Genomic DNA, 13,585 nt, shown 5'->3' with positions numbered 1-13,585 from the left:
GAGTCTTGCAGGGCAAGGATCATACCTACTTCTATTTTTGGAAACCACCTACAGGGAATAAATTATGATAATTAAGTCCAGCAGAATTAGATTGTAGTGACTGCCAGACATGGAATACTCACTGTCAGATATCCTCAGAACAAGATAATCTGTTTTTTGCCCTCAAGGAAGAAAGAAACAAGGAAGATGCACCAAGCCAGTATTATGAAAGTGCCTCTGTCTCTAATCTCTGGAAAAGTACATGGTGAATGCTGCCTACAGCCAGGGAATCATAGAGAGAGCACCAGGCATTTCAGCTTTACCATAGAAAGTATATAATAATGTTAGTGACTGCTGAATTTAAAATTGAATTCTACTAAAGTTCCCATCTGAAACGACACATATTCCCTTCCTCCAGGCTTTTGGAGGAAGAGAGGGGGTATAAAGGTAGAAAAAAGCTTTGAATGCAATTTTCATTTTACACATTTCTGATATTTGAAATGTTTCAAAATGATTAATGCTCTGCATTTGGCCTCAGACCAAGTGGTGGCTTATCTAATATTATGTTTATGAAAAATTTGAAAAGGTGAAAATACCATTTCCCATATATTCCAACTAAAATCTGTCCATTTATGTAATGGAAAAAATGGTGAAGTGTCCCACCATCAAAGTAAGTGTGTGGCATAGGCCTCCCAGAGGAAGAAAAATAGATTCCCATGTGAAGGCTCTCAATTCAGTAATTTTAAGGTGAAGGATGCTGCAGCTGAAGTAGCCACACATCTGACTCAGACACTTCAGGCTGCATCGGCGTGATGCTCTAGAGGTAAGGCAGTTTAAGAAGACAAGGTGCAGACTGAATTACCCTAGCTTGCTCTTGACTGCTTTATGCATTTTTTCCTCTACTGGTGCCTCTAAATGTTTAAAGATGAGCTGTGAGGAGGGGAAAAAAAAAAAGTGTTCTTGTGGCCTTTTCCCTGCTTCTTCTTGGTGTATTAGAGACAACTTCAAGAGCTGGGAGTCCGGCTTGTATGTTTTCTGCTGTTTTTTTTGTATCGAGAATGCCAGTTTTGTTTCTTGTGCGAGTGGCAGTCATTTGTAACCGGGGCCATAAGAGTCCCACCGACTCTCCCGGAGCCTGGCTTTCACAGCTGCGGAGCAGGTCTGGGTGTCTGCACATATGAAAATTAAATTATTCTGAATATTTTTTTGTCTTTTTGTCTAACTGATGCAACCACAACAATGTGGATTAGCATATCCATATTTGTCTTCCTGTAAAAAGTATCAGTATAAATTGCAGAGCTTCACAGACTTTTACCGTAGTGGGTCTGTTTCTGTGGCCTCTCTTCCCAGGTGGATGCTGCTGAGTTAAGGAACTAGTATCCCTGGAAGGGCTTTTCTTTCCAGTAACGAACCACTCTGACAGTGTAAGAGAAAACTGGAATACTCCAGATATTTTTCTCCATGCTGAGAATCATGATACACAGGTGACATGATTGATGAAGCATCAGGAGAGCAGAAGGGAACAGACATTTCGGGTACGTGCCAGATCTTCCTTTAGGCTGTTGCATTGTGAGCCTGCCTAGGGCGGTTTTCCTCCTTCCCCAGCAGCAGCAAACCATCCCAGAGCAGCAGAGCTCCTCCCCAGTGCGGGCCTCTGAACGGACCCAGGGCAGAGCGGAAACCACCTGGAGTCCTCCCAGCTGAAAGAAGCTGCCAATATCTGCCTAAAACCTGAACGTTTCTAAATAAACATCAGAACGGATAGGGAGATGCATCCCTTTTTAGTCAGGATTTACATTCTCTCACACTCATATTGCAAATGTTTTGTTGAAATCAATCCCTTTGAGGTTTCTGTGATGGCTGAAATAAAAAGAGAGGATTTTGGGCAACAGCTGACCGTTAAAATCAGGGGCCTAAGCCCCATAGCGTCCAGAAGGTCAGCACCTTCCCCGCTGAACCTGTGACTGATTGCAGATATTAACATTTCCTCAACCACACATTATAGCCTTGAGTAAGGAAGCATTTCAGGACATTAACCTCAGTAATTAGTCTCCTGTATCACCTCCTTTAAAGGACATATACTGAGAAGGAGGCAATGAAGAAGTTCAAAGAAATCAGCCCTTTTTGCGGTACCTTCTCTTGTTTCCTCAGGCTAGCCCTAAGGAAGAGAGAAATTTCACATTGGTGGCTGACAGCCCTCTGATGGTTGAGCCTTTGGTCATCTCCTCTTTTCCCTCTCTTAAGGAGGAGCTAGTTTTTTGGCACTTGTGTAAGATATTGTAGATGTTTCTTTCAAGATCTCTTGGCTAGAGATCTAGCCCCCTGATGTTTTCTTTCCTTATTCCAACATGCTTTCAGAATAGCTTTGTGTACACGCCTGGCGAAGCAATGCGTACAGCCAAGCAGTTTGGATACCTCTGCCCAGCAGCCCGCTCTTCATCACTGCTTAGTGATGGGAAAGTCCCCATGATATCTAGAAGACATTTATCATAAAGATTTTTACCTTATTTGTTACTGTCAGGATCGGTGAGTAGTTTGGTGAGAGAAAAGCAGCCAAAGATGCAGAGTCCAATAAAAACTCCCCCATTTAATGACAACCCTTTACTGATCACAGATTTCTGAATCACTCGGTTTGTTCTGTCTTAATCTGTCTTCTGGCTCCATACCACCCCAGCTGAGAAAAGCCCATATTGGATATGAGCAACGTATATACGCAACCCACACATCTTACTATAACATCATAGTTTGCATGTGTTTAGGGATAAGGAGCTGCAGGAAACATGACATACAAATGATAAGAAAGCAGCACCGTCCCCGCACCATAGACACGAACGCGCTCCCTTCAGAAACAGGAATCCCTGAGATGCCACCACGCGAGGAACCTACAGCTCAGGCTCTGCAACAAAACAGTGGGAAAATCTGTTTTCTCCAAGAAGCTGATACAGTGTCACTCCCGTATGGAGCTATTGAGTGGCAGCTACCTATCTGGTGAGCAGCACTAACTGCATTTTTACATTATGAAACCATATGTCTTTTTAATTAAAAAATGGTTGCCTGCTTGAGGCTATTTATATCCACATTTCCTATGCAAATTTTAATAGCCAAACAACAAACCACTAGATGATAAAGAGATTTATAATAGAAACGCTGACAGACCTCTGACTATAACATCCTAAACTGTGGCATTATAGCAACTTGCGTAGAAGCTTCTACGCCCACAGAATTTCAGTCCAAGCCCAGCTCTTGGGACTGCTGTATTCCACTTTTCAAAGCAAACATAACAATTATCTGGATACTGAAGGATAAACCTGGGCAAGTTACATGAACATTTTAATTAAAGCACATCTTGACAAAAGATCAAGAAGAGAATGGTGAGGTAACATCCATTAAAAAAGTGTGGAGACAGCTCTGATATATTTTCCAGTCATAGAAAAGGTAATTGGATGAAGTGAAGGGGAAACAAATTCAATGTGATAAATGTAATAGATATTTATTGCTACAAAGGATTAGCTGAAATTACCTTCAAGCATGAGCTTGATGCTAGATATGATAATTTGATAAGTAGAAACTGCCTTTCCCTTTCATATTATATCAACTTCTTTTATTACGATGTACCATAAAGGGAAAAAAAAATCACATTATGGATTTGCTGGCCTGTGGGATAACCTTGAAATTGTGCTATGAATTTCTACATCTTTTTTTAGATCTTCAGGATGGGACCAAAATAGTGTTGAAAGTACGTGGAAGATTAAAGCGAGGAAGAATGCGGGTAAATACAGAGCGTGACCTTTTCTTTGCGCAGCGAAAGCCCCTGTGACCTCTGCTCATCGGGAGTCAAGGCACAAATGAAAGTGCCTAAAGGGAGGAGAAAAAAACATACCCAGAAAGATAGCAAAACTTTCTCAGCCGGGAGCATTCCCTATCGAATGAGAAAGTGTTACTTTAAACCATCTCCCTATACATATTACATGTATGTAAATACGGGTGACATGTTCATTTCACATCTATACTAGCTCCTTGCCACAGGTTGTAATGAAGCACATTGCATTTGCCATTGTAAATAATGACTCGTGTACTATCTATAGTAAACTGAGCAGAGAGGGATGGCACAATAACTACAAATACAAAACAAATGTGTGGTTTTTATAACTTCTGTCTTCTTGTAACTATCCTCTTCTGCTCTCCTTCAAGCAAAAAGCCGTAAGTAGCAGTGTTGCCTGAACAAGGAGTGTTATAAACAAGTGTTATAAACAAGGCGTGTTATAAAGAGTTGAGAACCTATATTTTATCTGCAAAACAGACTTACTGACATCTCTAGCATTACAAAGTGATTGCATTCTTTCTAGACTGTAAGTTACGCAGAGATGGGACCTGTGTCTGTAAGACTGTTCCTAGCACAGTGGGGCTGCTACTACAATATTAATAACAAATTACATACGTAGCCCAAAGGGTGGGACCTTTTGCTTAAACTGAAAAACCCACTGAACAAGTGTGTGACACCATCAGACACACTCACTCCAATTTGTTCTAACTCAGTATTGACATTTTTCTCCATTATCCATCACATCCGTGAGATTTTAATATAATTATTTCGGAACATTGCTAAGCTGTTGTCTGCTCTTGGAAATTTACCAAAATAGCTACAATTATTCTGAGATGGTTTATTTCAATATAAATCCCAAAGCGGGCACTCTTATTCCAAAATAAGAGTTCCTATTTCCAATTTAATTTAATCTAGTTCTAAAACATCCTCCTGGGAGCTTATTCTGGAATAGTTATTTTGGTGCATTTCCAAATGTAGGGAAGCCCACAGTCAGGGATTGGAGACTGGAGTTTGTTGAAGAGAGAACTCTGTTTCCGCTTAAAAAAACATTCAAACCAAATAAGTTTAAGAAATCCATCCATTTCAGAAATACAAGCCCTTACACAAAAAGGAGATAGATCCTATTTCAATAATAGCAATTACTTAACTCTGCATGTGTTGATATCAATTACTGTTTCACTTCACAAATCCTCATCAGAGGAGCCACTCACAAACCTCCACCACCCCTGTTTTTTTCATCTAAACATCTACTGTCTAAGCAAAAACAGAAGAGCAAAAAATAAGAGGCAAAAACTAAACCAAGAAAATAATCTAGCTTAGGCAGCCTTCTGCTCCTGAGAAAAGAGAAATGCCAAAATCTGCACTAGCTGAGCCAAAGGCTTCACATCAGCTGTTAATTTTAAACAAAAGGGATTCAAATGCTGACCTGCTGGGCGGTATACAAAACCTACAGCAGACAAACTCTAAGAGAAGTAGAATAAAGCTAGTACACCTACGTGGAAAAAAAAAGGTATTTGTTGCTTTTGAAAACCAACTATACCTTTTACTACACCGAAGCCTAAACTTTCTAAAATTTCTAGAATACAAAAAGGAACTTGGAGAAGATCTCCATTTTCTATATTAGCAGAAAACTTTTGCGCTAACTTAATTTCTCATGCAACCCTCCTAGAGTCTGTGGAAAGTCATAAAGTATTAAGGAAATATGTGGTACTATTCCTCTAGGATTTCCACTAAGCATTAAAGATTTCCATTAAAGCATTTAAACAAGCAAGCAAAACAAAAACAAAACAAATTAAAAAACCCAAAAAAACCCAAACCAAACTAAAACAAACAAAAAAAAAAACAACCAGAGCTTCCTAATTCACCAAATATAGATATTTGATTCAACCGAGTTATTTCTATTACATCTGTCCCACAGATGTTACTAAGAGCCATGGTCTATCCTTTATGGATTTTGAAGACTAGCAAAAACACACCTTTTTTACTCTTTTTCTGCTCATCGGCCTAACAAGAGAATTCAAGGCTTTCTTATTTTCCATACAGCCCTTTTTGCAGCCTGACTACGCACAAAACATGCACAACAGCATTAACCAACACCACCACCAGCATCCCACGGAGCCAGAAAGCGTCAGATCTGTCTTGCATCGCATGGTCACCTTTGAAATCTATCCTGGGTACCACAGATGCATGGATCCCCTGTGCTCGTGCCTGCGCTCTCCTCTGGGATTTCCCAAAAGCCCACCCTAACCCAGCAGCTCCACAAAGGCCTGCAAAGGCAGCAGTGCTGTCCTTGCGAGCCAGCCGTCTCGCAGCGTGGCGTCACCCTGGGTCACGTGTCACGGGCAGCCAAGACCTTGGAGTCAGGGAAGGGGTCTCCTGCTTTGAATGACATCCCCCTGGCAAGCCAAACATGTGGAAAGGAAAGGAGTGCAAAGGGCAGCTTCATGTCCCTTCCCCACCCCCAAAAATACATCAATGACACTTGCAGCAGTAGTGCTTCAGATCCGCAAAGGGAACATGCCATGATCTTGGCTCTTCCTCTTCCTCAGGCAAGATTTGTTCCTTCTTCCTCCAACTGCAGAGGAAAAGCAATGGTCATCCTCTCCCCCATGATGCTGAGCTGTGTTTCACAGCCAAAAGAGAGACCTCAGCATGTCCTGAGCTGTACAGGCCAGCTCTGTCCGAGTTGGAGACCAAAGAGCAAGAAATGACAACAAAAACTGTAGGTTGCCCCACGAGTCCCGTGCAACTCTGTCTGATCAATCCCTCCCCTGAGATGTCACCGTCCCTCTTTGGGATAACTTCCACCCAGAGTTACCTTCACCTCGTGGTACGCTCCTCACCTCAATGTCTCAGTAACACCATCGAGTGCCGAACCTGTATGGGGTGCAAAGAGCTGCAAAGTGAGCGAATATCCCCATCTAGCGTCCCTGAGTACTAAAGAGCATATTCTGCTCTTTCCCATCTCTTTTATCCCTTTCCAGCCATCCTGATTCTGAGTGAGAAGGAAGTTGGTGGATTTTTCTTCTCACCAAATGAGAGACTAAAAATTACCGCTGCCTAGCAGATGGGCATTGTGCAAGCTCTGGGCACGCAAACAGCTTGGCCAGCGCGTTGCTAATTACGTTTCTGCAAGTCTAGTCCGAGCTTTCTCTTGAGCAACAGCTGCTTATTATTCCATCGCGCATGGTCGATCTCTGTGAGGTTTCTTTCTTGGCTCCGTTCTGCTAATCTGACCACAAGGAATTGGCAAATTAGTTCTAGAGGATAAATCAAAGGGGTTTTCGTGTGGCCCTTGCCCCCTGTTTTGCATACAGTGCTTCCAGCTCACGACCGTCTCCTCAGTTCTTCTAGAAAAGCTCTCTGGCTGCAGTAGCATGTTATTTGAGGGTGAAATGCATTAGCCTCTGTTTGCTCCAAATTTAATTCATCTATTTAAATAATTTAATACCGCATCCATCAGTATGAAAGCCGGGCAAATTGAATCCAAAGGATTTGAAGACACATAGATTAAATAAACTACCTTCAAATCCTGACTCTCAAATTATCACTGTCCCTGGATTAATTCTACCTTAATTAGACCAAATAATCTCCTCAAACTGATTAAATTAGTGAAATAAAGATGAAATAAACATAAAGCAAAAGCAAATGGAATATAAACAGCCAGAAAGCATAAGCCATAATACAGAGCCTTAAATCATACACTAAAACTCATTCAGTTTAGGTTCTCATTAGAGTTCAATAAAATCATGAGTGGCATGAAGGAGATGAATAAGAAATTTTGTTTTTCAAAATACAAGAACTAGGGGGGCATCACACGAAATCTTCAGTCAGGGCTTTAAAACAAACAAAAGCAAGGACTTTCTGACAGAGCGAATCATTAAATTGCCAAAGTCATTGCCTCAAAACGCTGCAGATGCTGAGAGCATAAGTAGGATTTGACAAATTAACAGAAGAAAAGTCCACAAAGAGTTATTAAATACAAAGATCAGAAAAATCTTTAAGCCATAAACTGCTAAGGGGTGGGAGAGCATATTGGGGAAATATCACTCAATACTTTCCCTGCTGTTACACCCTTTCCTTAATTATCAGCTACTGTCAGAAACAGGATACTGACCTCGATGGTACTTTGGTCTAGCATAATGGGGCTATTCTTATAATCTGACAAGTCATGAATTGGATATACTTTAAAATGTTGACACTGGCTTCAGAGTATTACACCAGAAGGTGACTAAAGAGCATCCAAGCTAAACTCAGCTAATGGAGTTTAGGATAACAATTAGTCTCTCAGGCTTATCTAACTTGCGAGAGTTGTTCATGTTGCAACTCCAGTTAATTGTCAAATCATTAAGGATCACTATTGTAAATGCTAAGGCAGACATTTTTCTACAGCAATGGCTTATGATGACAGTTAGTCATCAGGTTACAACAAAAAAGACAACACTACTCTAGAAAAGGTCCCAGGCTAACAGCTTCATCAGCAACAAGGAATTTTAGGACCAAAAAAAAAAAAAAAAGTAACATCTTCAAAAAAGACCCCATAATTTGGGGACAGGATCCAAATGTTTTGCAACAACTGTCCCACCTAGGTAGCTAGAAACCACATGTCCTTGAAGTTTCTGGATAGTCCTTTGGAAGAAAGCATAGACGAGCACATTGTCCTTGCCCCATCTGGATTGTAATGAACAGCAACACTCAGAGATCAGGGTCAGAAAGATGTTTGCCCAAGCCAGCCCTCAGAGATGAGAGGCAGACCAGGTCACCACTCCAGAAGACAGTGTAGCCCCAGTAATAAATTCAAAGAGAAGTAAGGAATTGAACCATTTTTATATCCTTTCAGTAAGCCATGCAGACCCCTGCCCCATCACTTAACAGGCACCAGCACCTGGCAGGCTGATTTCCCCTCTTTGACTCCAACAGCAAAATTTCAGAGGAGTAAAACATCAAGTCAGCTCAGTTTTAAGCCAGCTAGCCTAGGTAATACTAGCTGGAGAGTTGCTGGGATTCTGAGAGCTTGCACAAATACCAGCCCTGCTTTTTGCAGTCTGTGCTGAGTTCCTTCTTACCACAGTACCTTGCCAGCTGTACGTGAGCTTGCTGAAGCATGGACTTACAACCAGCTCCAGTGCGGACACATCTGATGACTGAGTTGCAACCGGTTAACCTATTTCAACCAAGGAGAAGATGTTCAGTCCAGAGATGCCTCTGAGGGGAAGCAATCCATGCAGTGCTCCCTCAAACCAGAAAATGACCTGAGAACAAACGCAGCAGTTAATAATCAATATTGCTATACCCCAGGTCTCCTGCCAGAGCTGGATCATCACATCAGCTGTATTTTTCAGAAAAGCCAACTCTTCAATTTTAGCTGCTAGAAAAATTTGCATATAATAGGAAAAAAACCTAGATCGATGCAGCCTGCAGGCCTGATTCAGCTCTCATTGTCTTCAACAGAAAGACCCCCGACGCCATCCCAGGACTGGAGTGCAGCCTTCAGAGTCACCTGGGAACATAAAACCCAATGGGACCGTTCGGATACCGAAGCTGCTCTCAGAGGCCAGGTGAGGACAGCCCAGGCCTCCATAAAACACATAGAGGAAAGAAAGGACAACTACCGGGAGCACCAGAGTGAGCTCACTGCCTTTCCTACCCACATCAAGAGCCCTCAAAAGCCAGGCAGGCAGGTGCTCCCAAAGGTGGCATCAGGGCATGCAGGCTGATGGCCAGTATGGGGTAAGCACCTCAATGCTCTGCTGCATTTCACAACAGCAGCAAAACAAGCTCTTTTTCCTAGCCTTCCCCTGTTCTTCCTCTCTTGGCTCCCTATGCAAGGTCTGTCTCCATCTTCTACCATCGTCTTGCCATAGCAGGAACAGCCAAATACCTTAGCCCGGAGTCAGCAGAATATAATGCCTACCCTGCTGACTGTCCTGCGCCAGCTCTCTCTTTGCATCTCCCTTTGGGTAACAATTCTCAGCCATACTCACACATTTCCTCCACCAGACCAAGCACCACTCTTACTGGTACTGACCTCTACTCTTGAAACAGCCTTCAAAATCCTTATGGAAGGCTTCCACCAGTCACCATCCTGGCCCGTATTCAAACAGCCTTAGAATGACAAAGCCTGGATCCCTGCCAGCTCCAATAATGCAGATCCAAATGACTTTAAATCTCTTTTTCCTCCCTGCATTTTCCATCCAGGGTGTTAAGACCCACAGAAGAAAACTCTGTCTCCCTGCATTTTTCTGTAATTTGCAATGCCACCCATCAAGTGGTACAGTAGAAATAGTTAATCATATAGGCTTGGGATATGCATAAGCTGTGCTCTAAAGGTGCTAATAGATATATTTGAATTCAAAAGATATCTGAGAGGCAGAAAATAATACCTTATTAGTATGCTACATGTGTGTGCAAAGCAGCAGCCTGTTCTCTAAAATATGTGAACAAATAGTAGAATCAAAGCCTTCAGCCTCTCCTCCAAGAACTCATTAAAGTCAGTAATCTTTATCACTTTTCTCATTAGAATTATTAAATCCATTGATTACCATATCGCATCATTTTGGACCATTGCAAAAATATTACACATAGGAAATCTGCATTTCTATATGTTCACAACCACTCATATCTATTTCTGGGTCCAGCCTCAGGTATCAGCATCCCACTGTTCCCACACCACTTGCTATTTTCCTAGCATTTAGAGAAATGTGTTGAACCTGGATCAGGATAGGAATCAAGCCCTCAAAATGAGCTGTTAGTTCATCTTCTGAATAGGGATTGAAAGAACGTGGCACAGGTTCGTCTTCAACTTGGTTACCTTTATTTCTGAGAACAGGCATTTTCCTCAAATAAGCTTAATTTATATTAACTCCTGTTTCTGTCTTTGACATGCTTCTGGTTTGCAGGTTGTTTTCTCCTATTCTCTTTGCACATTGTACAAGTGACAGTCTTCACAGGACACACCCAACTGCACGCACGACTGAGCGCCCATTTTAAGGGGTCAGGGACCGAAGTTCTCCATAGAGGTATAGGAGAATAAGAACAGTGGAGCACATGAATTATGGTAAGGCAGCATCCTAAGTAAAAACTTAGACAAAACAAGTATACTCAAGCAACTAGTCCAAGTTTTATTGTGGCTACTCAATGAGCTCTTGTTGGTCAACTCGGCACATCCATCACATCCATCACATTTACACCACAGCTTCAGGATACGGAAATGATTCTGCAAGATACAATTTGAAAGAAAGTGGTAATTTCTTTTTAAATTTTGGTGCCTGAGGGGGAGAATAAATACTAGGCTATTTGAACTTAATGAGAGTGTTTTCACTGACACAGGGAGGCACAGGATTTCAACCTGTTCTCTTTTTAAGCTGAATTTCACCATGAAAAATGGCTAAATGGGTTGTGCCACCCACTGTCACAGCACTCTGTGGGGACCAGGGGCACGATTGTATTAAAAAAAGCATTAGGCAGGCACTGCCTCTAGATATTCTCCACCCCCATTCAGTTCTCTAATGTACAAACTGGCACAGTGAAGCGTGTCAGTAGAGATCATGTTTTCACGAGCAAGAGGTTACTCTTGCAGTAACTCTTCGTGGTTAATCAGGTCTTGACCGGCAAACCCAGGCGAGACAAAAGTTGCGCCCACGGGCTTCTACAACATTTGTTGTACTTTCATTTGTAGCTAAATAAGTAAAACAAAACAAAGCAAATCCCCTCGGGCATATTCCACCCTCTTGGCCAAATCCAGCTCCATTTGGGCTGTCCATCATCTGATCTTCCAGGATCTTTAACGATATGAGTCAAGCTAAGCAATCCCTGCCGACCAGGATGCCTGGAAAACGCCTTCCTGCAGGAGGGCACGACCGACTGAGTGCCACTAAAGCCATGTCGAGCACGGAGGCAAAACACGTCACTAACACCGCAGCCCGACGCTGGCTTTGCAAACCTGATCTTTCCCCCCAACGTTGTCTTGAACAGCAAGGAGGTTGTATCCATGTTGTATCCAGCGTGCTAGCTGCCTCAGGGGTGCCAAAGCAAAAAGATAACAAAACCAGAAACATCTGTAACAAACACTTTCACTTCTGCAGTCACAAAAGCTGTAGAGAATTTGGAGCTCTAGAAAGTGAAGCTTCCAGTTCATCCTCATTTCCTGGGAACAAGGCGGTGCTCCAGCAAAGCATACAGCACATTTACATGAAAGGCAGATTCACATACTATGTGAAGCACAAGCATCTATTTGGTTCTCCAGGGATCGAAACATCCATTCCCTTTTTTCAAGGATGAATCATGCCTATAGCAATTGTGTTTTCATTAGTTAACACTGAATCTGTCTTTCCTGATAGAAAAAGACACAAATTAATTTTTAAAATTATGATGAAAAAACCCCACTCCTGCAGGACATTTAAATGTTGCCTAATCATGTGCAAATCTCTAAAATTAACATTTATATAGTGTTTGGCTCATCACTTTTTGAATTAGTCACACAGAAAAAAATTTTACTCTTTCTATACTGGGTCCTCTGCATCACCTTTGGAGGGTATTCCACAAAGTACGGGTGTATGTATATTCAAAACATACTTGCATAAAGCCTGTACTGCAAAACATAAAGTTCTCAAAACTTGTTAATGTACCTATGGGTTTTCAAAGTTGAACTGCATAAAACCCCAGTAGAAATGCAAAACACTGAAGACTTGCTTACCATTTTTGCATTTGTACAGCTGCCAGGAAGATGCAATATTTTCTGTCAGTATTTTTCAGTTGAATCTTTATTGACAAAATTATTATCTGGCTGACACTGCGTACTGATTATCACCTGTCCACAAAAGTTTCCATTTTGAGTTTGTGATTTTTAATGTTAAAGCTAGAAATTGCAGGGTTCCATCTGCCACAGATATCATGGAAATTATTTTACACTTTGGGGTTCTTCTTCTGTCCCTGAGTTTACAGCATGGGCAGCTTCACTGTAGAGTTTAGGATCTCTTAAAAAAATTCTCTCTCAAGTGAGTGAAAACTATTGCTGCTGGGGGAGCTCAGTGTGTAACGGACACACTAGGTGCTGCTACACACTCAGTTCAGAGCGTGCATTGGGCATAACTGGAATTGGAAATAATTAGATGAATATTTCAGTTCTGACCTGTGCCTGTTCCTCTAATCCTCTCTGTTCAACTGCATTTGCTGCTCAGCGATATCAGTTTTAATACCCAGTTCCTAATTAGTGTTATCAAGCACCTCTCTCTCAATTCCATTATGCAGAACTGGATGAAACGTTAGGTCAAGTGTAACCCCCAGGTGAGCTCATATTACAGTTTCCTTCCTGGTTTCTATACGTGCTCTTGATGTTCCACCTCAAGCAACGGCAGATTCCTTGTCAGCACTGAAATTGTTCGGCTGGGTCCCCAGGGCACCCCGAAACACAGCAGACATCACACAACAACTGTCACCACCCTGACCTGAGGAGGTATTTAGCTATGACAGTGCAGCTGATAAAAGTGAGTAGTCAGCCTATTAGTCGATAAATGCCACCTGGGTTAGCTGGGAAGGAAAGTCAGGTTAAAAAAAAAAAAAGAAAAAGCACAAATCATCCTTCACTTAGTGTTCTTCCCATTCTTCCCATCGTCTTTCCTGACAAACACTTTGAAATAAAAGAAATGAAAGTCCTCATTTCTGCTTCAACTTACATAAGCAAACACTGGTAGTTCATGTTCACTGCAAATTATGAGCGTGAAATATGTGACAACTTCATGTATTTACGAGGCTTGGAGGAGGCATTCAGATCATCAGGAGCCT

The sequence above is a fragment of the Balearica regulorum genome, chromosome 1, assembly GCF_011004875.1.
Source record: "Balearica regulorum gibbericeps isolate bBalReg1 chromosome 1, bBalReg1.pri, whole genome shotgun sequence".
Lineage (NCBI taxonomy): Eukaryota > Metazoa > Chordata > Aves > Gruiformes > Gruidae > Balearica > Balearica regulorum.
This window is presented reverse-complemented; position numbering follows the sequence as displayed.